Here is a 16259-nt window from a genome sequence, read left to right on the forward strand (position 1 = left end):
CAGTTGCAGTTTGTTTCTGTAAGTTTCTGCTTTTTTCCCAAAACTCGTCACACCTGACTCACACCAGATTTCAATTGCAGCTGAGTAGCTTCCTGGGCCCCAATACTCTAGATGCCAATTTACTGCATCTTTCTTGAACTAGCTATTAAAAAGGAAGGAAGCAGAAACAGGGCTGTGTTTTCTACTGACAGCTTGCTTTGAAATATAGACAGAATTAAAAACAGACTTTTTTAAAAAAAATAAAAAGGTAAGTGCTTCTATGTTTTATTATCAGTGAGGTGGACATGCATACAGTTATTCTGTCCTCTGAAGCAGGTAGGCAGAAGTGAGCTCAGTCTGTCAGGTATAAAAGCTATGAGTTGTTACAAGGTATCTTAGAAGCAGTCATTTAAGAGAACGCATGTAGATAATGAGTAGCTCTGTGTCCTTGGCTTTCCCAATTACTATTTGCTGCTCTCTGTTCTTCATTAGTTTATTATGTGATATTCTCATGAGGAGTATTTGAAACTGCATTAATGAAATGAGGTGGTACAGCCATGTAGCTCTTGATATATTTTAACTTTCAAAAAGTCTGATATGTGATCTATCCAGGATGTGTAAGCAAACTTGAGAACCAGAGAACATGACAAATGGTGGCACTTCTGGATTTGTTGAGACTTTGTTGTTGTGGGTTGTTTTTGTGAATTGATTTTCACGTATGTATGTATCCTGTAGATCAGGAAACTGGAAACAAACAAATAAGGGGAAAAAAAAGAAGAAAAAAAAAGTTTTGTTTTGTTGGGTTTTTTTTAGTTAAAAAAAGAAGAAAATAGACTTTCTCTGTTGCTAGGAGCTTGGTGGATGTTATATGTTTTGCTTATTTTTTCCCTATCTTTAATAACACTTGAGAATTAATGTAGTTAATGTGACTCCAGGTGTTAAAGCTTTAAGGACAAAACTACAACAGTTATTGCAGAGATGTCTGTGTCATGTTTTGACAACATTAACAAAGCACTGAACACTTCAGCCTTGAGATGCCCATTTATGCTTGAAGACAACAATTCTGCTCAAAATAGACTATCATAGCCTTCTATTGGTCATAGTTTTTATCTTCAATTCCATGCTAGACAGGGATTATTTTTTATTTTATTTTAAGGAAGATTTTGGTCTTTCTGAGAGAGGTGTGTTACTCCATTACTACAAAGTAAAATCTGTTGACTGTGCCATGGTTCCTCCAGACCATCTCCCAGTACTCAGCAATGAGAACAGAAGTGTGGGGCTTAGAAATGAGTACATGCAGTGTGTAATGTCTCCCAGGGTCTTTAAAGAGTTTTCAAGGTTAAATTTCCCAGTTACTTGAATCCTTTCTCTCTCGTTTCTAGCTCTGCCTTCCCAGCTATGCAATGTATTGTTATGCAATCATTCATTTAAAGGGAAAACAATCTGGAGAGCAGTGAATGAAAGGAAGTTTCAGTTTGCTTTATTTCTTAGGATTTATTTGATTTACATTCTACCTAAACAAGATCAAGGCACTAAATGAGTTTGCATTGCTACAGAAGCCTCATGACCTTTAGGATTTTGGATTTGTTTTGTTTAAGTCAAAACAGACAAGAATTTTGTAGCTGGGGAACCTAGACAAAGGTAGGTTAAGTGATTGCTCGAGTTTCCAGTCTGTAGTGAAGCTAATAACTAAATGTGAAACTTGCAGATCTACCAAGATTGTCTCTGCAATGGTGCATCTACCTCGCAAGCTCTGCTTACTGGTGTTGCTTCAGGAGTGTGGAAAGCCAGGAAAGGCAACCCTTCTATAAAGGAAGGAGGAGAATGAATAAGACTTAGCTGGAAAATAAAAAATAGGCAATAGCTACCTTTTGTTCCTTAGCCTGCTTATTAGTGGTGTACAGAGTGGGTGGGTGTGATCATTATGCACCTATTGAAATGCCTTGTGGTTTTCCAGATGTAGATGATAAACATAGAAATACAAAGGTCAACAATCAGAGGAGCTTGTACTTTCCAGCATATTCATGCTTGCTTATTTTGCCCTTTGTTATTGGTCTAACCTCCAAAGATGAGATTTCCTGCTGGGAAGTTGGCCCTTAATTGTGCTGTTCCCACTATCACCCCTATATCAACTCTCAGTAGAAATTGGTGTGCTAAAGCACAGCTGAGATAAAATGTATGGATGATATCTGCCATGCAATCCACTGCAGAGGCCATAGCTCTTCCTCGTGCTTAGTATAGTCTGAGGTGTTCAGTAGCAGCTGGCAAATGCTGGATTATTAAATTGTGTTTACAGCACTTAATTAATATAATTATTGTCCAAATGATAGAACAGTGAGATGAGTTTGGTGTAGACAAGCAGACTTATCCACCTTTAGAGTTTGGCTAACAGACTTGCTGGTTTGGAATTCAAGTATCTACCTTGTCAGAAAGGATTTAGAAACTTAAATGAGTTTGTAGATTGCTCTGCATGACAGGCTTTTTGTTTGCCTTCAAGGACTGTATGATCTAACCAAGTATGTGGAAGTAACATACATGTTTCTGAGTGCAGTAGTGGTTTTTGTTATTGTGGAGAAGCGTTAAATATAAGCAGTAACACTACGCAGTTATTTTAATCTATTAAATATTCTGTGGATTAATAATAATGTTTGTGAAGGCTGGAGGACTGAGATAGCTGAAATCATTTTGGGGTGGCTTCTCAGTTGGCTATCTGCACAGGAAATTTACGTTCTGATCTTTTTATCCTCAAGGAAGCAAATGTAGACAAGAGAGATAACTCCACAATTACATCTTGACTAGAAAGTCTGTTTGCTTCTCTCATCTCTTACTGAGAAAGTGCAATTAGTACACTACTGTATCTGCTAGATGTTTGTAGACAGTGTTACTGTGAAGGAACACAAGCTGCCACTGCAATTCTTTTTAAACACACAGTAGAAACAGACAGCTCTGCTATGGTGACAGAAAACATCAAAGCAACAAAACACAGTATTTTATCTGATGGGGGTAACAATATCTCAGCTAATAAAATGGCTGTCATTTTTGCCCATTGTATAGATAAGGAAGCTGAGGACATTTGGATGCTCTTTGTTGGCACGCCAAGTTGCAATTATCGTATGACAGAGCCCTTCTGGGCTATGATTGATGAAACATTTTCAGGGGGGAAATGCTTCAATAAGCGAATTTCACTAGATTTCATGATGACATTGCTTGCACAATGGTTGGCAAAAACAAAAACATTTTAGGCAGAACTGAGGCCTAGGAAAACATGGCCTCATTTAATCTGCTAGGGATGTCCTTGCCACATTCACTTCTTTGTATTGCATGTTGGATGTAAACAGCTCTAATTTTGAAGTTCTTGTGTTGACCTTCTCTGGCATCAAGATCAAAGAACTTTCTGCAATAAAGAGGAGATGACTTTAAAGACTTCAGTGGTGTGTCAGAGTAGGATATGTTTAAACAAAAAAATAACAGTGCAGCATTTGGCTGATACAGGCAATGAATGAAGTTCTAAAGAAAGTCATTGCTCCTTAAGAAAACCATCATTATCTTGCAGTTTGGCCTAAAAGTGGGCCAGAGTTGAAAACAATTTTTTTTTCCTTCTTCCCTGGGCCTCACCTTACAGTCTGATACTGCTGCTTGCCTCTATCATATTTAATACAGATGTCACCAGTCAAGAGGACAGGTGTGCTCTTTCCTTTATTCAAATTCCTAGTGAATGTGAGGTCTGATGATGCCCATCTCTGAACAATAGACTGTAAAATAGCTTTTCCAGAGCAGGACGTTATCCTTTTTGTAATGCTGTTCTGCTGTCTTATCACTGATGTACCCTTTTCCCTAGCTCCAGCTGTCCCTTATCCCATATCTTTCAGTGGGCCTCCAAAAGAGGTCCTGGAGACTGACTTTACAGTGGCTGATTTGGAGCCAAGGCAGCTGCAGTAAGAATTTAAACTCTAATCCAGTATGTTGATACTTACCAGCTTGACCATGTGAAAATAAATAATTTAAACATTACTTTTTTTTTGTGACCTTACTATGTATTTACTTTTGGAATGTAAACCTACTCTACTTAACTGAATAAATAGGAGAAATGTTTAATCCTTACTATAATATGAAAAACACAACAAATCCAGCGCCAATAATAATAATAATACTAAAATTATTTCTCAACAAACTACTCCAGGATTTCCAGTAACTTTGAGCAAAACTAAGGATATCCTATAGAACTGCCTGTACGGGTACATCCAGAGACAGGAGCAGAGGACAAAAGGCAGAGACTTTCTTAATGAACAAAACATTTGATTCATGATGTAATAGTTTCCCTGTATTAAAAATAAAGTAACAGTTTTTACTATTGCTTTTTGCTGAACCAATTTCTTAGCTGATGTTTCTGAGAAGAAAGCTGGCAGCACTTCTCTGCACATTTATAAAAAGACCCAGTTTTTATGGTGTACTGGCCATGTTGCAAAAATCTACTCAGAGATGCAGGAAGTTTTGTATATTTGACAATGAAGATGTTTATTGGTGTTTTAACTTTGACTTAGGTGACTGCTTAACAAGCTTTATTTTAATAAATTAATAACTATTTTTTTTAGAGAGCAATTTGCAGGGGAAAAATTATTCAGCATTTCCAGCTGTGAGTTTTACAGCTAAGTAACAATCACTATGCTAGTAGTGAGGTGGTGGTGCCCCCCTCTTTGATATGTCCCCAGTACAGAAGTTTGTACAGATCTATTTTATACTATTTTATTTGGTTTACTATGGCAATCTTCCTTTTCTGTGGCTTCTGTCTTTTTAGTGCACAGATTGTACCCTTCACTTGAATCAGTGGCAAAAGTATTTTCTCACTGTTTTGTAACTGAGACTTCCGCACCTGGAGTCTGCTGAGATGACACAACATGGTACTGAATAACCTATGTCAAGCATCAGCAGCAGTGTGTCTGAGCAGCAGGATGATGCTAAAAAAAAACACCTCTATTTAAATAGAGAGCAGCACTAATACATCATTGCTGCTTGTAGTACAATCTACTTCTGGGTTCCACATAGCCATCCATTGTCGTGCACAGACATCTCTCTCTTGGCCAAAAGATACACTGCCTCATATAACACACACGCTCCCTCCTGTCAGTATTTCCAGGCTTGAAATGCACATAATAACACTTTATATTCTAGGTTGCATTATAGTAAGAAAAATTTAAAGTGTTTTAAATTGGTTTTGCTACATCTCAGTGTTATTCCCTGCCCTGTAATAAGTACTATATGTGAGAATAAAAACCCTCAGGAGAAAATGACGAGGGTACATAGACAACAGCGATCATGAATATACATTATGTTTCAAACTCGTACATAATAACTGTTGAAGAACAGAGCAAGGGAAATGTCTTTTGAGATTGAGTTAGGATGCTGTATATTATTCTCATATTCAAAGCTCATTAAGGGGTCTCAGTCCACTTGTGCTATTTGAGTTGGGTCTGAAGTTTTCTGGATTGTATGCATCAGAAAGATGGCTCCAGAAAGAGCTATCATGATCACCTGGCATGAGGAGACCACAGATTCTGTCACTGCAAAGCTGTAAGGTTCAGGAAAGAAATGTTGTAAAGATTCAGTTTCCTCTTTCAGATGCCTGATTTCAAAGATATTGCTTCAAGAAGAAGTGCTATGCTTTTCAAATAAACAAATTTCACTAAGATTATATTTAGCTAATGTAAAGGAAAATGAGTGAGTACTCAAATCTGCAGCCTTTTAACAAAGACTGAGCAGTACAATGGACCTGATTCTACAGTATTTTAAAGCCTGTAATTCTATTTGTATCATTATATTTAGCCCTAATTCACACCAGGAGGTAAGAAGTGAAAGCTGTATGTTTTTATAGTGACTTTTGTTACTGAATGTGAAATACTGAGGTCAATCTGTTGGAATATGACTGCCAGGAGTTAAGACATTTTCACCATAGAGTTAAATGCTTACAGCATTGACAGTAGCTGGAAATACTTCAGTGGTTATTGTTGAAGTCATTAGTCAAGCTGAAGTAATGCTGGCACGTTTTCCCGTTGGGTAGAATTCCTCTGTCTAATTGTCACTCTCCTCCTTGCCAGACCATACTTGATATCTATGGGTTTGGAGACTGGATGTTTTCCAGTAATTAATGGCTTCTCTCAGTAATAGATTAAAATGATTTCCTTTCATGAAGTAGTTTATTATTCAGTAGTGAAGCTACTGAATTCCAGAACATTTAAGTGGGATAAGTTAAAGAGATAATACATAAAAACAAAACAAAAAAAAAAAACAACAAACAAACAACAAAAAAAAAACAGTGGATGAACCATTTTAGAAGATACTTAGCATGTAATTTTTGACAAGAATGAAGAGGGGGTAGGAGAAGGCCATTATCTGCTACTGGGCTTATTTTCTTTTCATTTCAAGAACTTAGTATTTACTTAGAGCAATGTACTCCATACATCTCCTAGACTAGCATTAGGTCACCCTGTGTAACTCTCTAAATAGTACCAGTGATTAAATTTCATCAAGCTACTCTTGTCATGAGTACTATAACTTCAGTTTGACAGAAGTACGTCATGAACTCAGTGTCTTTGATGCCTAGACTCCTTAAAATACTTTGTCTACTCGGAGTATAATAAGCTTGTGGTTTCAGAAATCAATGAAAACTGTTCCACTGTAGAAAAAACCATAAACTCTCTTGTAGTCACCATTTCATGGCCTTCTATACAATTTGAGCTATTACCTCTTTCTTAGAGCATTTTTGCCACATCTTTTATTGTATTCTGCTTTTAAATCCAAAATAGAACTCAATACAGCTGTAGAACCATGAAATAATTTTAACTGTTTCTGATATGTTACAGCAAGTTATTTTTCAAATAACAAAATGTATTTAAGATATTGTAGCTGAATGACGCCTGCATTTTGTAACATATCATAATTTTAAGTAGCAGATTCAAAAGCATGAAGAAGGACATTTAAAAACAATGAGCCCAGATTTCCTTTCTACATATAGATATGCTCTTGTTAACCAAGTAAAGCCTTCTATTTCCTATTAAAGCTCTTAAATCACATTATCTCATGATCTAGCAAAACTGAATTGTTAGAGTTCACTATCATCTTCCAAAAGTACTATTGAAGTGGTGAATGTAAACTGGCATAGTTTGCATCCCCAAGGCTGGGAAAGTAGTCTGACCATGTGAGTCATGGGAACTTTATGTTTATACTGACTTCCAGCCTTATGTTTCACTTGTAGCTGGGGTACATCTGAAAAAGCTAGAGATCAAGACCTCTGATTGATGGCCCTTTTGTAACTGGCCATAGAAAACATTCATTGAGAAGTCACTGAAATTAGATATGGGCACTGTAATGTCATTATGGTTATACTGCCTTTTTAGACATATTTAACATCTGTGTTGGATGCAACTCAGATCTGGTGCATGATTGCATACAATCGCATTGCACCTACTGGGGTATTATTTCCTCTAAAAGAGTCCAAGTTCTGTTGTGGAATTCAAATGGAAGTTTGGATTTAGACTAACAACAGAATGCGTAATAGTGAGTTTATGTATTTTGGCTTAAAAAAAAATCTGCTTGTGGAGTTTGAAGGAATAAGTGTGGGAAATAACAGGAATCAGGTGCACTAGGAAGTGAACAGTGATTTTGAGTCCTATTTTCTTGAATGTTGTACAGTGGCTACTGCAGTGAGGATATATGCAGCAGAAATCATGACATTTATATAAGCTGTAGAAAGAGTTAAACAATATGATCAAGATTTCAACCTCACATTCTGCTACATCTTCTTTCATGATACTGATACAGAATCAGCACCGTGGAAAACTCATTGAGAAGCTTACAAGAAATTACAATACAGATACTGTCTGGCTATAGGTTTGATGTTATTATTACAGTTTCATTTTCATTGCTGAAACTGAATATTTTCTTGGGCTGCATATTCAGTTCTACAGAGGCACAGTTATCTACTGACAAATCCTCTGTCCATAGGGAAATGCTGTTCTGCTCAGTCAAAAGACTATTCTCTGATTGTACCTATGCTGTTTTCTTTTTCAGTTAAAAGATAAGTTTTAGTGAAAGCAACCAAGTTAGCTGTAAAAAATGAAAACTGAATGACATAATTTAGTAAAAGGGAGGTTTCAGAAACCCTTCTGCTGATAGCACTGAGAAAAAAATACTGATGTCTGTGCACTCTTGGCAGCTCTAATCCAGCACATTCCCATTCATCTCTTCACCTTGTTTACATGCAGTGTTTCTGACGAAGGCAATAAAAAAAAAACCTGACGATGCATCTCAGTTACATTTTGTGTAATCCTCAAGTAGTAGGTGCCTGACAGGATGTTGAGGTTGGGTCCTGGTAATTAGATCTGTGTAGGGTGAGAGAAGGAAGAGCAATGAGGCTTTCATTCTTTACTTCTGCTCTTTGCAACTTTTTCCTCCAAGAATCTGCTTTTATAAAAGCAAAGCTGTGGGTTAATGGGAGCCATTCCTCTGACACATCAGTGAGCTTGAGGTCAGGCATGAATGTGGTGCTGCTGTGCTCACTCACAGATTAGCAGAGAAATCATCCTGCTGTTTCAGGGCTTGCCATCAGAAAGAATGACAGACCAGGTCAGCTGGAGCAGCTTTTTCAGAATTTGATAGAGATGAACCTGAACTCGCCCTTCAGTTCAACTTTCCCCTACTCTAGGGAGGAATTCTGCTTCATGTTCACTGCCACATGCTGTCTGTGCAGTGACTTCCCATGCATCACCATGCCCCTGGTATTGGGCACTTGAAGCTGCCCCCATGCTGAAGTTAAGGCTCTAGAGCAGGCTGGCAATGGGCCTCTGGTGTTCCCAGCCCGGCATGGCAGGAACTTAGCACTGCTGGTGCCAGATGGTGTGTCAGAAGACTCCAAGATCATTCCAGGCTTTAGCCCCGTGTGTCTAATGGATAAATCCATGTCCTCACGCAGAAGAGTGTTATTTCTGATCAAAGCTTTTGCTGCGTGCTTGTAGGGTGTTCGATAAAGCTTATCATATAATGTTTAACGTTTCTCTACCTCTCTCAATCTATGTTGTCTCTTACTTACCCCCTTTTTTCATCTTATTTTACCGTACCATAATGACAATGTTTCACAAATATAAGCTGTAGCGTGGTGATGCATTTCCTGGCAGTGTTCAGAGTCTGGATAAACATCTTCCTCTTTTGTTTTGGAATCTGGAGAAGTGCTGCGCAGGATATTTTTCCCCTTTAATCAAACTGTTTGCTGAGTTGTTTTCCCTCACTCTTCCATCATGCTTGGGAACAAAATGTTTAGGTCTGAGAAGCAACATCTCATTCATTCACATCCTGTTGGATGGGAGCCTTGGGTTGTTTCAGTTCACAGTACAAATAACCAGTATGCAAATGAATGGTAATTTAGATTGGATTATTGTTTTATCTTATTCAAATGTCAATAATATTGTTTTCTAGTAAATTCATCTGGTCATTGCTCCTTGTATCAAAACCAGGCTGAGAACTTCAGCACTTCATCCTTATCATTAATTTTGTCCTGCTTACCTGTAATGACTTGCTGTCTCTGATGTTACTCCACTGCAGTCTCCTCTTCTTCAGCTGCTTATTTTTAACAGTTAATCTGGCTAGGTGCTCAGCTGGTGAATTCACGTCACTTTTCTGGGGAAGGTAGACAAGGGAACCTGAGCGCTTCACATGCAAGGAGGTCATGGTCTGCTTCCCCTAAGAGTGAGTGGCAGTTCCTGGTCCCTCATGCCTAGGTTGTGGTGTCGTGGGTTGCACTCTTCATCCACACCCCTGACAGCTGCCCAGGGACCCTGCTCACCACATCAGCAGGAGATGCTGGACCAGCTCCAAACATTTGTAATAGAAAGAGCTGTGAATCTGAATTCAAAGTGCTTACAGCCCTTCCTTCCCTGATGTTATCAGGGAGGAAGTGCCATGCAGATAGTAATTAACAAATGTGGCACGAGCACACCCAACCTGAAGCTCTCCACTTGTACCAGCACAGCTCTGGAGCTGTTGTACTGAATCTCCACTGGTCATTGCACCCTGAGGTCTCCTCTGGAAGGAGTGACCGGTCATGTTATGGCTGTCTGCAATGCAAGTGCAGTTAGGAGAGTCAGTGCTGGGGAAATAGCGCACAGGGCCATTCAACAGCTACTTACCCCTCCCTGTCCCTTCCTCTCATCCCCCTCTCCCCCTCTTCTCCGTTTGTTTACTTCTGTTAGTCTAATTTAAACACCCTGTTCCTTTCTGTTCTCAAAGTCCTGCCGATTCTTGTCTGGGTGAATGTTTTGTTTGCAGTCAGCAAGTAGCAGTTAAAAATATATATATTTTTTCCCATCTTATTCCTAACATATAAGCAATCACAAATTACAGATTTATTGATTGACTGATACTTTGCAAGCATTGAAAAGGTAGATTGTTCTGTGTGGCTGAAAAAGTGACAATTTCATCACTGAGATGAAAGAAATAAGATATATATATAAAAAAAAGATATAAAATATATTTTATATAAAAAGATACAAGAAATAATATTCAGAATTTACAAATTAAACAAAAATACTAATGAGAGATGAAGGAAGCAGTTTAATTAATATATTAACCTCTCTAGTCCTTTTCCATTCCTTAAATCTCAGTGTTTTTCATATGTAGGAATGTGACTTTGCTCCTTTTCCAGGTAATTCAGCCCTCTTCCTTAAAATGAGACCATGGGAATTTTTTGTTGTGAGGACCTGTAGTTCAGTCAGACCCACAAGAACTGTTGATCTGAAATCACCTTTGCATGTACACATGTGAAGAATGTGAGAGACAATGTGTTTGCTGAACCAAGGGCTTCGGGGAGCCCAGCTAGCTGCAGTGCCTTTACATCCAAACCAGTTGAAAAACCCCCTGGCAAGATATGCAAATGTCCCAAGAAGGCATTGTGTGAAGGGCTGTTACAAAGAGGCAGAGAACTATGAAATTCTAGCAAGATGGAGCTTTCAGTGACTAGATTTCCTGTTCAGCAACTGCACGGTCCCATGCAACACTGAAGGACAAAGATGAATCCGGCCCATTATGAAAGCAATTCATATTTAAATAAGCTCTCCAGCCCAGTTCTGCAGTCTCAAGTGGTTTTTCTAAGCATCTGCTCTTTCATGCTGATTTAGACCAAACTTGAATACTGAATCTTTGGAGAATCATAAACAAATTGTGTTAAATTACCATTAATGGAAACATATCGCAGGGAAGGCAAAGGCAAGGCTGTTAATGGTATTGCTGTTCTTAACTGAGACTGTGATGGCTGTAGATACACAGTCCTGCAGCACAGAAGTAATGTATGTAAGATCACCCACTGTTCTGAGACCTCCAGACAAGCTAAGCACAGCAGGGTGAGTAGCACTGGAATTTGTTTTACAGGAAGCCTTTCATTTCCTTGCTTTTGAGGGGTTAAGTGAGGCACTTCAAGTACTGTTCTCCCATGGGGGTTACACTAGGGAAGGGTAGTTTTAGTTTCCCTCAGGGGCTCCATTGCAGCTTTGGCAGCAGAGGCTGCTGTCGACAGAGAACAGTCGGATGCAATGAATCAGTGTATTCCCCAGCCACCCCGACTGTGTTTCTTTCCTACCCAGGGCTGTCCACTACTCAGACTGCTGTGTGCAGTACCCATCCCCAGCCCAGGGCCGCCAATGCTGTTCTTGATGGACAGGTCTTCCCCAGTGGCCTCTGACCTCAGATTTAAAAGGTCTGGATTGGAGAGCGAAATTAATGGAATTTTTAATTGTTTCTTTTTCTATCATCTGGGAAATGCATGGAATAGAACAGGTTGTGAATATACTGTAGTATACAGTAATGGTCTTGATATGGAGCTCTTTGAGGTCCTTAGTAACATCAAGCATTCAATGAACTTGTGAAAAATGCTGCTGCACTTGCTCAGGAGTGGCTCTAGGAAAAATCAAAACCAAACAAATTCAAGCCCTGCCAGGAATTTCTTGACCTGCACCAACCAGATTTCTGCTGCCTCTAAAAACATGTCTCTGAACAGACTGGCTAGGGTATCCATGTAGGACTCTGTAGGAGTCTGGGAATCAAGAATAAGGCCTCTGCCAGAGAAGCAGAGGAATGAGCGCCTTGAGTGCTCAGCCATTATCCAAGACCCCAGTAGAAAGCTTTGGGAAAGGTAGCTTAACTGTCAGATATTGATCTGAGACTTCTGAGATTTCCAGCTCCTAAAAAACAAACAAACGAACAAAAAAACAGAATAATTGTAGTCAAGGGCTGTGTAGCTCCAGGGCTGCCTTTCCAGCATGATGGACTCCATAGCTGCCTTGTTCTGATGCTATGGGTCATTGTGACACAGGAATATCCTTTAGCTGACTATTATTACCAGATTTTGGATCCAACATTGCCATTTTTTTTCCAGTTAGGTCACATAGTTGCTTACTGCCATGAGCCTGATTGCTGTCAACTTAACTCAGTACCTGCCTGAGAGACCAGAATATATCCCTTGATATGTAGTTTCACTTCTCTAAAGATCTGATTTTGCATGGACTGATGAGGACCAAACATGCCCGGCTTACTCTATTTAATTTAGGTATTTTCAGCCTTGCTTGTTAGTAAATTAAAGGGAGAAATATTTTTTTTGTTTTTTTAATTGATTGTAAAAAAGAGAAAAAACATTTTGCTGTATAGCTGTGAATCGATATCACAGGCATCACCCCAAAACTAACTCTTCATATTACATGTCATCATATCATCATAATGTCCATCGTGGAAAGGTACTCGGTGCAGTGGTAATCCTCTGAGGTTGTTGGTTTGACAAACTCACTGCCATAAGTTCCCCTTTTGACACTTTTTCATGTAAAATACGTAAACAGCATTACAGAAATCCTATATCTAGAACTGATAAATCATAGTGTTCTCTTGTGCTTGTCACAATAATAACAAATGGTGACATTTTGTAACTGCAGTTGTCTCAGAGTTCTCCTATTGTAGATTATAATTTTATAACTACCTGGTACTGAAACAGTTTGTACAAAAGGGTAAAACTTGTATTTTGGAAAGGATGTGGAATGTGATTTATGTAATTTGCTCTATGCTTTATTCCTGGAAGTCTTTTCATAATTCTCTAGTTTCCATCAGCATCATTGTTGTAAAATCCACAAATTATTTTTCCTCTTTAAATCTCATAAATTTTAAAATTTCTAAAAGGATTAAATGCTCAATAACTACTAAACAGAAGTCATACACGTTTTATTTATCAGTGAACAATGTTATGTATGTGATGTAAAAGAGTGATTTTATTTATTTATTTATTTTCTCAAACATGAATCCACTTTGGCTTCCTCTGTGAGTAAGAACTTCCATCAATACCTGAGCTTCTGAGTGAGGCTACTTAATCGTAAATCTATTGTGTTCTTATAGTAATTACTCATGTAGTTTTAATTCAGAAATACCAAATTCAGTTCAAAAGTTTGGAAGGAGAATATCACCTTTTCAGATATACACACCTATATATACATATATTTTTTAAAACCTTCAACATTTTTGAGAGGCAAGTAGAGAAATTCTTGTATGCACCTATCAATTAGTTTAATCTAACCACATAACCATTATATATACATTTATATATTTATTATAATCAGAAGAAGAAATGAATGAATCTTTAAAAAGAAAAAAAAAAAGTGCATTCCTGGAGTACTGCCTGCAGTGTTCAGTGGACATTGGTGCCAGTCATGAATGCATGTGCCATAATTAAATCAAGTAGCAACAACGCAGATGGATTATACTGTTGATGTCATTTGAGCTATACCTTCTTGATGGAAAAATGTTTGTCCGTAAATCCTTTTGTTTTGTTGTTTTTTTTCCTGACTTCCCTTAAATCACAAGTCCAATAGTACTGTAAATTCTGCAAATTTTGGAAACTGTCTTTAATCCCATAAGCTTCACGTTAACTGCTATCTGAAGGGGAAAAAAAAAACAAACAATAACAAAACAAAAAATAAATTGTTTTGTCTATATCCATAACTGAAATGAATTCATCACTTTTAATGTAAAATATTTTGTATGAAGTCAGGCAGATTATTTAAATATATTTAGTAAAACTGAATATTAAATGTTTTTCTCAACTTTTTCCCTTCCTTACCTTTCTCATTAACCTGGTAGTTTTCCATAGTGAGCACCATCCTGGGCAAGTTTATGTTAGTGGCTTTTATACCATTAATTTCAATTGAAGCAGGATATGGTCCAGTAAATTATCCCCCAGCGCTGTCTGCTCAATATTACATTAGATCATGGGAATAGCAAAAAGAAAACTCCTTATGAACTAAACTCTTTAAAATATCCATTTCTGTGTTTGCAATTTAAGATTCTATTATTCTGCTCAGATGTTCTTGACGTTTCTCAAATTATGTGATAATAAACAAGACCATACATCCTTGACAGTACATACAGCTGGTGTCTGGGAATCGTGCCATAGTGAAGATGTGCTGGACTTCATTTTCTATAATTTAAGCATCTTATTATTTCTTTCTGAAAATGGAATAAAATTGCTACCATTTCTGAATGTGGTAGAATTTTCAGTCACTTGATATGTCTCAGTATTTCTTAATAGAAGACTGTCTACCTTATTGCATTTGTCTGCATATCCCAAATGAATCAATTCATAGTATGATTTCTAATTGTTGATCTTGCACAGTGTGTATATTTTGTATGTAACTGGGGAAAAAGCCTGTAGCGTGAAAAGAAACTGATCCGTGCTCATTAATGAGAATGATACTAGTACAAGAACATCACATTTCTCCTCCTTAAAAATCTTAATCCTGCCAATTATCTGGCTTCAAGCCACTGAAGCAGGTAAACATTTCCTTAACTTTTGCCATGTGCAGACTCTGTCCTATATTTTTCTTTTTTCTGGTACATGAAAGATGTTTCCTTTGCATTCCCATTTCTTTTGTCTGTACAATTAGACAAGGAAAAAAAAAAAAGGCTCACAGACTCACTGCTTTGTAGAACAGGCTAAGCAAATATCCTGCTATTTGTCACTGATAACACTGCATGTAGGGCGACTATGAGCAGAAGCACATCTGTGCTAGCTCTCACCATTAGTTAATAAAGACTGTAAAGCACATCTGCTTCATGCAAGCTTCTGTTGACAACTTATCCATCAGACTTGGTTACTGAAAACAAGTTAGTTCCCTAAATTAGCTGTGGAACAGACTTCTTTACTCTTAGAAAAGTAAGACAGTCCTATCCTGGATGTTCTCTCAATAATTCTTCTAAGTCAGTTTAGTCACCAGTCTTACATATACCCTAAATATTGGGAAAAACAACAATAATCCAGTAAAGTTAATTAAACAAAGTTGTATATGTGTTATTGATGATAATTGTGTGAGTCATTTTAGTGTTTTCAACAAGTAATTTGTCACACTTGAATAGTAGTAATGCTGGGTATGAAGACTTCAGTTCTTATATTTGAGATCCTAGGAAACAAATCCAAAAGGGGAGTTTTTGCATGTATCCTGTACTTTTTCTCTTCTCAGCTCTGTTTTTCCCCTGCTTTGTGTAAAGTTCTACAGTGATCAGTGTCTCTCTCCGCTTATATTCCATACCTTCTATTCCACGAGCTTTCCAAAGCTAATGTATGTTATTTTCTAGAAAGTATAATGCCTTCCCAATGCTGTTTGCCAAGCTGGACTTCTCATATTCCTATATACAGTCACTGAGGTTGTATTAGCACCACTTTTCCCCTCCATCTTACTTTCACTTAAATTAATTTAGATTTACCTTGGCATTCTCTAAGATCCAAATCATATACTTTCTCTCCTGTATTCTCATGAATGCCAAAGCTGTAAAATAAATATTGTTGACATGTGTTGGCAGAGTCCTTTTATACTTGGATTCCTCATTAAATTACATTCACTTTTAGTTATAATGAGCTTAATCTATTTAATGCTGTTGACCCAAATTCCCCCAAGGAAAGCTGCCATTCTGAATTGATATTTGCATCTCTGAGTCAACTGAATAATACTCAAAATTATGTCAGACTTCAATTCTGAAAAATACCCTGTGCCAGGGTTATTCTGGGGGTTGAGGCTAAGTTACATTGCAGAAATCTATCCCTGTAATGCTTTACAGCTCTTAATGTACTTTAATCTTACCATTTCCCTAACTTACATGATACTACACTTATCTATATCCTATCTCTGAGAACACCTTGTGAGAACACTGGCCATTGGGAAGCAGAAGCACTTTTCTGAAATTCATCCTTGGGCATCTTTTCTGAAATC

The 16259-nt window shown here is 37.7% G+C and overlaps 1 protein-coding gene across 4 annotated transcripts in view; it reads left to right on the forward strand.

Annotated features, from left to right (window-relative positions):
- The window catches only part of ADGRL4 (adhesion G protein-coupled receptor L4), a 130990-nt gene that overhangs the window by 77971 nt on the left and 36760 nt on the right, over window positions 1–16259 (forward strand). The gene's annotated exons all lie outside the window — the stretch shown is intronic.

This window comes from Coturnix japonica, chromosome 11 (assembly GCF_054131305.1).
Source record: "Coturnix japonica strain WE chromosome 11, WE-NBRP24, whole genome shotgun sequence".
Classification (NCBI taxonomy): domain Eukaryota; kingdom Metazoa; phylum Chordata; class Aves; order Galliformes; family Phasianidae; genus Coturnix; species Coturnix japonica.